General features: G+C 37.2%; 1 protein-coding gene across 1 annotated transcript in view; it reads right to left on the bottom strand.

Annotated features, from left to right (window-relative positions):
- The window catches only part of LOC149104515 (pancreatic secretory granule membrane major glycoprotein GP2-like), a 290,181-nt gene that overhangs the window by 99,961 nt on the left and 177,603 nt on the right, over window positions 1–12,617 (bottom strand). The gene's annotated exons all lie outside the window — the stretch shown is intronic.

The following is a 12,617-nucleotide window of genomic DNA, read 5'->3' as shown; positions in this document are numbered from 1 at the left end:
CATGATATGGCTTAAATTTAAAACAGTGCTCAGATAACAGACGTAAACCAATCATGTTACTTATTCACTTCACAAGAGACTGCACTCCACAAAGTACATATACACTTTCTGCTCTGATTGTGCATTTTTAATGAGTAAATAGAATACCGTTCTTTAGTTAATTTATTTACCTACATGTAGGTTGGCTACTGAATACATTTGAAGGAGAACCACTCTAGTGAAAGTTTGAGTTTGAGTTGTTTTGTTTTGTTTTGTTTTCCTTTTTATCGAAATAAAAGGCATGGTTAAGGTCGTTACGCTAAGTCACTGTCCTGAAGCGTTGATAGAATAAATTATCTGCAGTTAAACCTCAGATCAATGAAGAAAATAAATTTCTCAAATTTCGGTTTTCCTTCTAAGAAATAACATTCTTTCTTAAACTGAACGCAGCGATGATTCAGTTTCATATTTCCGCTATTTAGTCTTGCATCTGTAGATATTTTATTGTGATACTTTCATTTGTTTGAATGTTATTTTTTTTGAACATCATATATAGTTTATTGAGACGGTAACCTTCGTTAATGATATCCCTTTTTCATCCCGCGTGTTTGCCCTTAAATTTGTACATTCTACAATGAGAAAGTGTACATGTTGAATACCCAGACATGTGAAAGACTATTGGGAGAGAAAGCTACTCAAGAATCAATAAAGTAAACGACGACAGATTTCCTAATCAGAGTTTACACTTCCTACCAATGCCTTAAAACTTTAAATTTATGCAATTTTGCCCCTTGATATCAAGTTTCTGCTAATAGTTCCAAGATATCACTTGTTCCATTCAAGTAATTGAAAATTATCCCTTGTCTCATGCAAAAGGCTATAATTCCTTCTTCCCAAAAGTCTTTGGAGTCTCCAACAAGCAAAGAACGAGAAAGACAGAGATTTTAAAGTACAAGCACTTTAGATTTACGTGTGTTAATGGAAAAGTGTTCATCATGCGACCAGTTGTTTGTTTGCACAGTTTGACGCCGTCGTGTTTCGAGGAGTTTACATTTCTATTTAAAGACGATTCGCTCAAAAGCTGTTAGAAATACATAATAAAACACGCAACCAAACTTACTAAAGTGCAGTTCTTAGAAGGTCCATTTTCTAAAGGAAATTAACACTCATGTTAATTGAGGTATTTGAAGTTAACATGACCTAAATTAAGGCGAATTGAGGTAAATACGCAACAGATGTATTTAGTTTGCCCACCATCATGTACGTTAATTAAGCTGACTATTCTGCCAAAGCTAAGAGACATTTTATTTTCGCTTTATGAAAAGTGCGAACCTTGTCTGCTAAATAAACGTTTGTTGAACTTAAATCTGCAATATAATTGAAATATCACCAAATACATTTACAACCCTATCACAAATTCGTTAGAATGGCGACTTAAACTAATCCCGAAATTATCGAAATAAAGGCTACTTAGAACTTAATGTTTACAAATACAAGGAAAATAAAGCAGCACTTCCTGTAGAGAAGGTTTCTCTTTCGTGAATTTTCAAGCGCTTAATGTAAGGAAGAAGATGTCCAGTGAGTCCATGATATGTACAATGTAGCCTGCTAATCCCGAAATTATGAAAGGCGTTTAATGAACAATTTATGTTTAACATTTGCAAGGAAAATAAAGAAGCTGTTCCAGTAGAGAACCTTTGTTCTCTCTTGAAAGATGAAGAATTTATAAAGTTAGATTAGACGTGTGGAAAACTGAGTGTTCGGCCCATCCTTTATCCTCAGATTGTCGATCAGCTTTGTTTTCTACAAGAAGAACTATGACTTGTATGTATCTTTTTATAGAGCGTTAGCCCTTCAAGTTTCAATAACGATCAGCACAAATTTCTCTACATGATTGAAATACTTATTAAATCATGAGCATTCTCGTTAAGATGTTTTAACTAAAGAAGATGATTACGGTAAAAGTGACATACGTCTGCCTGATATTCAAGCAGTTTCTCCCAACTGCTATATGTGAAAATGTATGTCAGTAAACTACTGAGAACAGCACATGGTTGAGTAAAACTATATTTAAAAAAATGCATGTGGGCAAATTTGAAAGAGAGTTATGAAGTTTTAGCTTCACCACGCTTCTCAAAGCTGGGTTTACGTCGATGGGTTTTCAACACCCTAGTGCCAGTTTTATGCTTTTCTACTTGCGTCGAATGGAAGGAAAAAAGCTTTTAGCGATAATAAAACTTTTGTTTTGACGAGCATGCCACATCTTGCAGAAAAGTTCAGTGCAGGCCTCAAGCTCCGTTTAGTTATATCATGTTAATGAGGTTCATGTTGTTCTATATGATGTTATTTTTTAAACAGGAAAGACCAGGAAAACGCCATTCTTCTTTACTTTGAGAAGCCTCTCAAGTAGGCAGCAATTTCTTTTTACTTCATAGGCACTTTAAAGGCAACGCAGCTTACAAATTTTAGCAAGTAATTTAAGCATGCATGAACATTTGGTTGCTTGTAAGCAAACTTGCGGCTTAGCTCATCTGTTGTTAGGAGACGTTCAAATAAATGGTAAAATTCAGCTAATTTATTGGCAGCTCGTACTCGTCTCAATATATTCGTTCGTTCGTTCATTCGGCGTTCATTCATTTAGAGGAGCTGATATTACGGTGGCAAACAAGGTGGACGTACTGAAGAAACACCGCGTACGAAACTTCAAGATCATTTGACGTTTTTTTTGTTTTTTGTTTTCTTTTTGCAACGAAAATGTCAGAGAAAATAGCTTACTGGTCTTGAATTATGACCTGCTAAAAATACCCTTAATCACAGCCTTAGGGGCTAATAATTAAAACTTTTTTATAAGTTGCGACTTTTCATACTTATCAAAAGTTAATTTTGAGAAGATATTTAAAACAGTCGCACAGAAGTTTGCAATACCATGTAGATAATCTGGGTACATTTTTTTATTATTATTTGTTACTCGAACTTCTGGTGCATTCCTTCTTTATACCACATTGGACACTGATGTTGGGACACTGGGCACCTCGAAGTCGTAATTAAGTGATAATTAGCGAAGAACGTAAATTGAAATCGACTTTTGAAGGTGCGAAACGCGGCATGTTTTTTTAATCTATCCGTCCCCGAGATCAAGCGCAAATTCTCATTAGTAATCATCAAACATTTCTTAGTAATTGTCCTTGTGAGGATTTGGTGTTACGTCAATATGATATCGACCTTGTTCTTGCCACCTGTCTATGCAGGCAGGAAATTAATATTCTGAAAAAAGGTGCCTATTAGCTTTTCAACTTTTGTTTAAAAAATAATAGGTTTGGAGCTCGCGTTTTTCCAAGGTTATAGAAAAAGAAGGAACTGTTCCCTCGAATTATTAGCTTCTGTTTGGTCGACTTATAGGGCTGATTATATATTAAGAAGAAGTTTCGTGCAACAAGACCGGAAATAGATTGCCAAGGAAATTGTTGATTATACGAGACACGACATCTACGTTAAATCTGCATCATGAACGTATTTCTTTTAGGTACAGTTGTATGTATGGCAAATTTAAACGAGAGTGGGTCTTCATCTTTGGCAGGTTTGGCATTTAATTCGATAATATTTTTACCCTTGCGTCAAGACCTCTTGCGTCAACCTCCGCTGAGAGAGTTACTATTTCAAAATTAGCGGCAGGTAAACATCACGATCACAGCCATTTTCGTTATTACACTGTAAATAAAAATGTAATAAAACTTGATGTTCCTATTTAGTTTCTTTTTATAGACTTTTTTCTGATACTTTCACGAGCTTATTTTTTGAGTTATTTGTTTCTATCGGATTTGGAAGTAAACCTTACATAAGTACGAGCAGAAAAACCGAACAAGTGAATACTATCACAGATTTCTGTGGCTTGCGCAAACCGGCCTGTATTGCGGGTGGTTTTAAACAAGCGGTAGCAAATTAACTTCCTCTAACATGCAATTTTAATGACAGGCTAAGAAAAGGTAGGGAAGATTATGCTTCTCTTGCTAACAAACCGACTATTTTAATTCAAAGCATGGATTATATACATATGATACAAAGTAAAATTATGTTGACATCACACGATAAGAAAATTAAAGTAATTATAATTTGATAACTCCAAAAGGTCTAGATAGCAGCAGACATGTAAAGATTTTAAGGAAAACGACCACTTTTTAAAGTTTAAAAGACATGTTTCGACAGAACTTCTGTCATCTTCAGTTGAATGAATGATTACAAAGCAAGTTGAATAATAAGTAGGCAAAAATGCTAATTAAGACAAATAGTAACAACAGAACGTGAAAAGGTGTAAATTAATTTACACCTTTACATGTGAAAAGGTGTGAAAAGGTGAAAAGGTGTAAATTAATTTACACCTTTTCACGTTCTGTTGTTACTATTTGTCTTAATTAGCATTTTTGCCTACTTATTATTCAACTTGCTTTGTAATCATTCATTCAACTGAAGATGACAGAAGTTCTGTCGAAACATGTCTTTTAAACTTTAAAAAGTGGTCGTTTTCCTTAAAATCTTTAATTTGATGACTGAATCCAAATTCGACGTTGTTTATAGGATTAAAGTATCGAGTTATTGACCAAGGATTTACAATAGGCACTTCCAGTTAACTGTTGGACACATTTTCCAATGAAGAGCAAAATACTCAGCATCAACCTTTAATCATGTAAACGCAGCCTTTTTTTAAACTGCTGGTTTAAGATTCGCTGCACTTCCTGCCAAAGGCCACAATTAAACCTGTCGAAGAGCTCGGGTGATCGTTGTTTAAGAAGAGACAAGCTGAATCTGACAGATTACCACCAACTAAGGCAGCTCTGCCCCAATCCATACTACGAGCACACTACCAGTTGATGGTTTGGAACAATGACTGTGTACCTAATCCTGTTTTACCGTCACCAAGAGGGTATGGTTGGACAATGGAAATTATGAGTGGATTCCTGTCGTGACAACTCTTTCGCCCGTTCCCGAGGCTATAATACAGCTTGTGAAGTGCAGATGTGCAAAGGAACGATGGCAGCGACGAATCACTATCAGTGCCCCAAAGCAGGGCTCCTATACACGGACCTCTGCACCTGTTCCGAGGATGATGATGATGGATGTGAGAATCAACAAGGCGAATGAGACGATGATGACAGAGATACTGAGGAAGAAGAAGATGATGACGATGCGTTAAATTAGATATTGTAAGCGTCCTTGGACAAATACTTCGCCAAAGAAAGGTGAAAAATATGGCCATTTTCATTTTCACTACTGCTGTTTTTTAAGTTGTTGCTGTTTTTTGTCTGTTTTAATTATGTAGGTTGCTACCAGTGTAAATTTATCATAAAATGAATGGTTGCTTAGAGCCTCGTTTCTCTGCAGGAAATTTCACCACGTGACAAATAAGAATATCATCAGTGCAACCGTATCATCGAGGGATTAATTTTGAGAGAGTTTGACAAGCTATTGTGAACATTTTTAAAAGGTTACATGCGTTTTTCTGGTCCAGCCTCGCTTTCATGCTAGGTCACGTGACCACCTCATAATCAGCAGCTGTCACTAAATGATCAAATTGCGTATTTCTGCCCATTTTGGGTAAGTTTGATAAGCTTTTGCAAACATCGAATATAGTAAAATGTAATATTCTATTTCAGCCTCGTTTTCTTGCTAGAAAATCACGTGACCACTTCATAATCAGCAGTTGTCACTAAATAATCAACTTACGAATATCTGCCAAGTTTGGTGGTTAACCGATGGTAATTGATGAGGTTATAAAGAATTTAATTTACCAGCCTCGTTTTCATGTTGGCTAATATACCTCCGATTTTCAACCCTCCTTAAAACCCGTCCTAGCAAGTTGCAGAGTTGCCACCAAAACTTTTCATGTTTACTAGACCCTAATGAACACTTTTAGACTGGTGGCTTGCTTTCAGCACGAAATTCTCACGGGACTTAATTCTACGACATTTGCTCCCAGACTAGTATGTCACAGTCCTTTTTTTTTTTAGAAAGGTGGCTTAAAACAGTTTCCTGCACTTAAATTTTGATGGGTCGTTATGACCATGCGATGTTTATCGCTTAATGCTACAACCGTGGCATCAAACAGCTGTCCAGTCATTATATTGGTGAACACGTTGTTATCGTTTTCGTGACACAATAGGTTACCAAAGCAAAGGTATGACCTGCTAAAAACACCCTTAATTACAGCTTTAGGGGCTCATAACTTGAAAACGGCACGGTGATTTTTTTAATATATGATCAAATTTTAATAAGTACGATAAGACGCAACTTTTGGAAAAGTTAGAAGAAAATGTGTGTAGGATTTAGAGCCACGTTAAATTTTCAGAACGTTGCGTTGGCTCTGAACCCTATGAACAGACTTTTTTAAACCTTTGTGAAGAGTTGCGACTTTCAATGCTTGTTAAAGTTTAATTTCGAGAAGGTATTTAAAACAGTGGCATAGAAGTTTGCAATATGTAAATAATTTTGGTACAATTTGTTTAACAGTTGTTTCTCTAACTTCTGGTGAATTCCTTCTTTTTAAAGCATTCGACGCCGATGCTTAAATCGTTTACTTTGCATTTAAATGAAATTGCAAACTACAAGTATTTTGAACACTGGGCACCTCGAAGTCATAATTTAATGATAACAATACATAATTAGCGGACAACGTAAAAAGGTCTCAAACTTAAAATCGAGCTTTTAAAGTGCGAAGGGCGGCGTGTTTTTAAATCTTCCCTCCCCGAGATCAAACGTAGATTCTCGTTACTAATCATCATAAATTCCTTAGTAATTACCCTTGTAGGAATCTGGTGTTACATCAATATAATATCCCTGTTGTCCTTGCCACCTGTATATGTAGACAGCATATTAATATTCTGATAAGAAAAGAGGTGCCTATTAGCTTTTCAAGTTTAGTCTAAAAAATAACAGTTAATTCAAGAAAAAAGAAGGAACCGTTCCCTCGAATTGTTAGCTTCTGTTTGGTCGACATTAGCGTTGAGCAAACATCATGATAAGAGAAGTTTCCCGCAACAAGACCGAAAATAGATTGCCATGGAATTGAAATTGTTAATTATACGAGATACGACAACAGGTGTCTATAACCCGCTACGCAATCTTGAATTTAAGATAATTTATTATTCAATGTTTTATATATTAGGCAAAAAGGATTAAAAAATCATTAGTATATTTCGATTATCAAAATATCTCTCCAGTATTATGCCAGCAGCTTTTGTTGGAGTTCTGTGTTTCTATCGGATTATGTAGGTAAGCCTTGTACAGGTGAGTGCACAAAAACAGAACAAATAAATAATAGAACAGATTTCGGCTGCCTGCGCAAATTGGTCTGCATTGCGGGTGGTTTTAAACAAACGGTAGCACCTTCCTCTAACATTCAATTTCATTTACAGGATAAAAATCTGCAGGGAAGATTATACTTCTTGTGCTAGGAAACCAACTTTTTTAATAATACAAAGTAAAATTATGTTCACATCACGAGATAAGAAAATTGAAGCAATTTGATAATTTGATAATTGAATTAATCCAAATTCGAAGTTGTTTATAGGATTTAAAAGTATCGAGTTATTGACCAAGGATTTACAGTAGGCACCTCCAGTTAACTGTTGGACACATTTTCCAATGAAGAGCAAAATACTCAGCATCAACCTTTTTTTAAACTGCTGTCATTTCAATTTTAATCTTTTAGAGGCAGAGCTGCTGGTTTAAGATTCGCTGCACCTCCTCGTTTTAGATGCTGACAAATAATACATCATTTTTTTAAATGAATTCGGTTATCAGTACAAATGCGTGTAGCATTCTATCACATCGCTTCCAAATCTACTACGGTAATCGGAGGTCATCACCGACCGTATTGGCTCACAATTCAAACAAAGGTTTCAAACTAACCCTTGATCACGAACAGAAGTAAATACGCTTGCTTATTAGATTTCACTAAATTGTCAAAACTGGACATATTATCGTAACATTATCAGCTTATGCTATGGCGTTGGCTCTCCGTAGGACAAAATTGAAAGAATGTGATGCTTCTTCGAACGAATTAGTTATCATTAGTGACAAACCTTCAATTGTAGATCCATTTCCCAAATTATCAAGAATCCTTTAGCAGCCATCTTTAGCCAAACGGAAGAAAACTTAAGTTAAGACACTATCTATAACATACAATGCAGGTAAAGAGGAAAATTTCCACTCACCCTGCGCCCGAGTTGGACAAAGGATTACTGAAATCTATAACACGAAAACGAAAAGCAGAGAAACACTCATTCTTAACCTGCGACGGATGTCTCCACTTAATAACTCTCAGATACAAGTCAATATAGTATTGAATAAGCACCAGTGATCTCTGGTCGAGTTAAGCTCCAACAAAAGCTAACAGCGACTAATGAAAGATGGCATGATATGGCTCACAGTTAAAACAACGCTTTGATGTCAGACGTAAGCCAATCAGAACATTTTTCGCGTGACGGATGACTCAGCAGACCTGAGCACGTATAATTTTTCTGTTCTAATTGCGCATTTGTAATGAGGAAAGAGGATACGGTTATTTAATTAATTTGCTTACCAAGGTTGGCTGAATATGTCTATATGATAGCTATTCTTGTGCAAATGTAAATTTTTTCTTTACTCGAAATAAAAGACATAGGGAAGCTAATTAATTCACTGTCTGCAAGCGATATTAAAAGGGATTTTCTGTAATTAAACCTTGGATCCCAGAAGAAAACAAACTTCAAAAATTCCGGTTTTACTTATCGCAAATAACTACGCGCACGATGACGCAGCTTCAGATTCTCGCTATTTATTCTCATCGCATTAAGCTTCTTGATTGGTATACTCTCATTAGTACCATATCCTCACTGCATACGCATTACCTCATCGCATAAGATTAAGTTATGGGAAGAGTCCGCGACTGATGAGGCAGTAGGCATCTAACGAGGATCTGAGCAGATAGGAGCTTGGTCAACCGCCACTAGGGGAGGTGGGCGGGTCGCAAAAGACGACTGTCTTTGTGGAGTACAGGACGAAAAGACCACGCTTCAAGCGGAGAGACGTCCAAATATAAACTCCAAATGGCGCAAAGCATTGCCGACGCCACCAGCACGGGCGAAAACGGGGGAATGTGATCGAATAACAGCATGTCTTGCAATGAGCTAATTAACTATACAGTGAGAATTGTATGAAGATTGTTTTTGTGAACTGGATGGCTTATCAATTTGGTATCGTTAATGATTTCCCTTTTTCATCCGGCGTGTTGTCCCTGAATTTATTTCATTTTAAGTGATAAATTCTCGATGTTGGATACCCAGAGGAGTTATAGAATATTGGGAGTAAAAGGTGCTCAAAATCAATAAGGTTTACGACGCAAGATCTTCTAGTCAGAGTTAACACTTTTTCATAATGGCGTAAAATTTTTGCAATTTTGCTCCTTGATATCAGGTGTCTGTTGATAATTCCCAGACAGTACTTGTTCTCTTAAAATAATCCAAAATTATCCCTTTTTCCATTTAACATGACGACCTTGCCCTTTTGTTCCCGAAAATATCTTTAAGTCTCCAAGAGGCGAAGGAAGCGGAAGATAAAGATTGTCAATTAGACGTAGTTTAGCTAAACCACATGTTGTCAATATAGAAGAAATTGTGATCATTATGCCACCAGTGTTTATATTCACAGTTTGACTTCGTCATTCTTAAAATAGTTCATGTTTTTAGTGAAGAAGAATTCGCGAAAGAGTTGTGAGAGAAACAGAGCACAGGGTTAGGGATAGATTGAGGTGGAGAGAAGATGTTGCGGCCCTATATGCCACGTGGTGAAGCGGACAGTTATTAGTTATGTAGTTTACCCGACAGGTTGATGCCGTTGCCAGGAGTGTGACCGTCACCATGTCAAGGGTGCGAGTTGGGACGTTCAATGTATGTGTGAACCGGTGCAGTCAGTCAGCCATTCACCAAATGCCTGGCACTAAGATGAACCACATCGCTGTAAACGTGCTACCACTATAAACCCTTCCTCAGACACCCCCATAGAGCGAAGAGGATTCAGGTAATTTAGTTTTTATCTGCAATCATGGACAAAAGTCTTGAGACAAATTTGCGCTCTTGGCGCTTTTGCACACACGCCAGACAACAGTTGCGAGCGAGAACAACTTCACCTGCTTGGCCTCTCCCCCACCCTACCTACAATGTTTAATTTCGCCTGAGTTTTAACATTTTATTTAGCAGGGAGGAGAGAATAGTCAGCGTTTTGCAAGAATTGCAGTGCTTTTTCAAACTTCAGTAAAAAATATAAAAGATAAACACAGACAAGCACGTTGAATTACATCAATATCCGAAGGGCTTTTGTCCACCATTGCAGTTCTTGATTTGTTCTATTACGGTTTTCAGTCTGATAATTTATGGATTTTAAAAAGATATATTACACTGGTTACAAAACGAGCACACGATTCAAAGAGCGAAAAGAACTACCCCCCCCCCCCCCCGCCCCTCCCGAAGAACAAACAAAGAAACAAAAACGAACAAAAGAAAAAAACCTGGGAACCTTTCTCGCAATTTGAAAACCGTTGTCAACGTAGACAGCAAGAAGAGAATCTCGCAATGGAGTCGAAGTTAAAAATTACATTTTACAGTCTTGTTAATGTAAAATTATAACTACATCAGTGATTGACAGGGAGTGGCTCGGCGAGGTACCAGAATTTCCCTTATTTTCCTAAATTCTTTGTTTCAGACCTCGCACCAGTTGACCGCGTACTTAAATTTTATTACGGCCGCAACACAACACAAAATACGAGTGCTGAAGATAAGCTTACATTTCTTTCCAAATCTTAAATTTGCTAACCCTGAGAAAAAAGATTACGGCCCATCCGATTGATACGGTGTTGTCGTTTTAATTTGGTATACAGTGAAAAAACATCGTCACCGAGTAAATGCTCTTAGAGCGTCTAGTAACATGTAATGAGGGTAAAACTGAATTACCTTGACAAAAAAAAGAAGAAAAAAAAAAAAAGAAAGAAAACGAAAGACACCAAGACTTTTTGTTTAGAATAAGTGCTAATAAGTGGCCTGTAATGGATTTAAAAAATAACCCTTAACTGTCAACTCAAAAGTTAACTTAGCACATACATGTAGGTTCGTGACACTAGAAGCTGTGAATATGATATGTTTTAGAAAATAGTATTTACATGTAAATCTGTTCACTTAGAGGCTGAAATAATGTATTTAAAACCTGAAAAATCTGACTCAACTATTCCTTTTTTTCATGGAACTCTACAGATTATTTTATAGTGGCTTCATTATAAAAAAATGTTTGCTGCCACTGCAGCATATCCCTATCAAGTGGTCAGGTCAAGGCTTCAGGTAAGGACTGTGCAGGGTTTGTTTGATGTCGTTCAAAATGGTGCAGCACTTCCCATGTAAAGCTTTTCAGATCAGAAGGCGTTCAAAGAGTAGTGGGTCATGGAATACATTGCATGACTTTGTATGCATGACTAGTAACCAGTCTACAATCCCAGACAAAAAAGTTGGGACACGAGGCAAGTTTTCCCTTCCCACCACTTACGATGTTGATAATCAGGTGATTTTGTCCCTTTTGATTGAGAAAAACGCGACATTTGCCAACATTGATCAGGGGGGATGGGGAATACGTGATCCAGCTCAGCTGTCCCAACGTAAACTACGTTTGTCTGGGATATAATATGTCTCGGATTGTTTGATGTCGTTCAAAATGGTTCAGCACTTCCCATGTAAAGCTTTTCAGACCAGAGGGCGTTGCAAGAGCAGTGGGCCATGGAATCCATTGCATGACTTTGTATGCATGACTGGTAACCAGTTTACAATCCCAGACAAAAAAGTTGGGACACGAAGCAAGTTCTCCCTTCCCACCACTTACGATGTTGATAATCAGGTGATTTTGTCCCTTTTTGTTGAGAAAAACGCGACATTTGTCAACATTCATTAGGGAGGATGGGGAATACGTGATCCAGCTCAGCTGTCCCAACTACGTTTGTCCGGGATTGTCTGAAAGAGATATGCGAAGAATTTTCTAGTGAAGGTAACGCCAACGATTGTCATGGCGTCACAATATTTTAGAGTTTTGATTTCGGGTCAATGACGTACACTTTGTCTCTGTAAATTGGAGAGAACTTTTCTACGTCCATCTGGATTAAGCCTCGGTGCAGATATTCGTGGAATATAACTCGTAACCGCCTGTAATAGAACGAAACTTGCGATCTGCTTCAAGTAAAATGGGATTTAGAGCTCTTGTCTGTTATTTAGGACATTTTCCAGGATTATTAATTCGCGAAGTAGCAGATCTTTGTGTTGTTTCACGGAATAGTGTTAAATAAGTTGATCGAAGCTTACCCGTGTACAGTGTTCAGATATGTCACGATTACACGCGACACAACAACTTCCGGGTTCCATGCATTTAATTAACGCGCACGAATAACCAACAACGGTTAACTATTTGAAAGTCAGCGTTTTGCAACCTAACCTTCGCTGATCTTCCCAATTGGCAGAAGGTACACAAATTTCTTACTTCACATCATTTGAAATACAGGATGGAAGCAATTTGGTGGCAAAATAGTAGAGTTTGACACTTGAAATATGATCATCCATTTGCCGGAGACTAAGTTA

Source organism: Orbicella faveolata, unplaced genomic scaffold, assembly GCF_042242905.1.
Source record: "Orbicella faveolata isolate gen_17 unplaced genomic scaffold, um_ofav_v1 contig_34, whole genome shotgun sequence".
NCBI classification, from domain to species: Eukaryota; Metazoa; Cnidaria; class Anthozoa; order Scleractinia; family Merulinidae; genus Orbicella; species Orbicella faveolata.
Note: the sequence above shows the minus strand (reverse complement) of the source record. Positions and strands in the feature narration are given on the sequence as shown.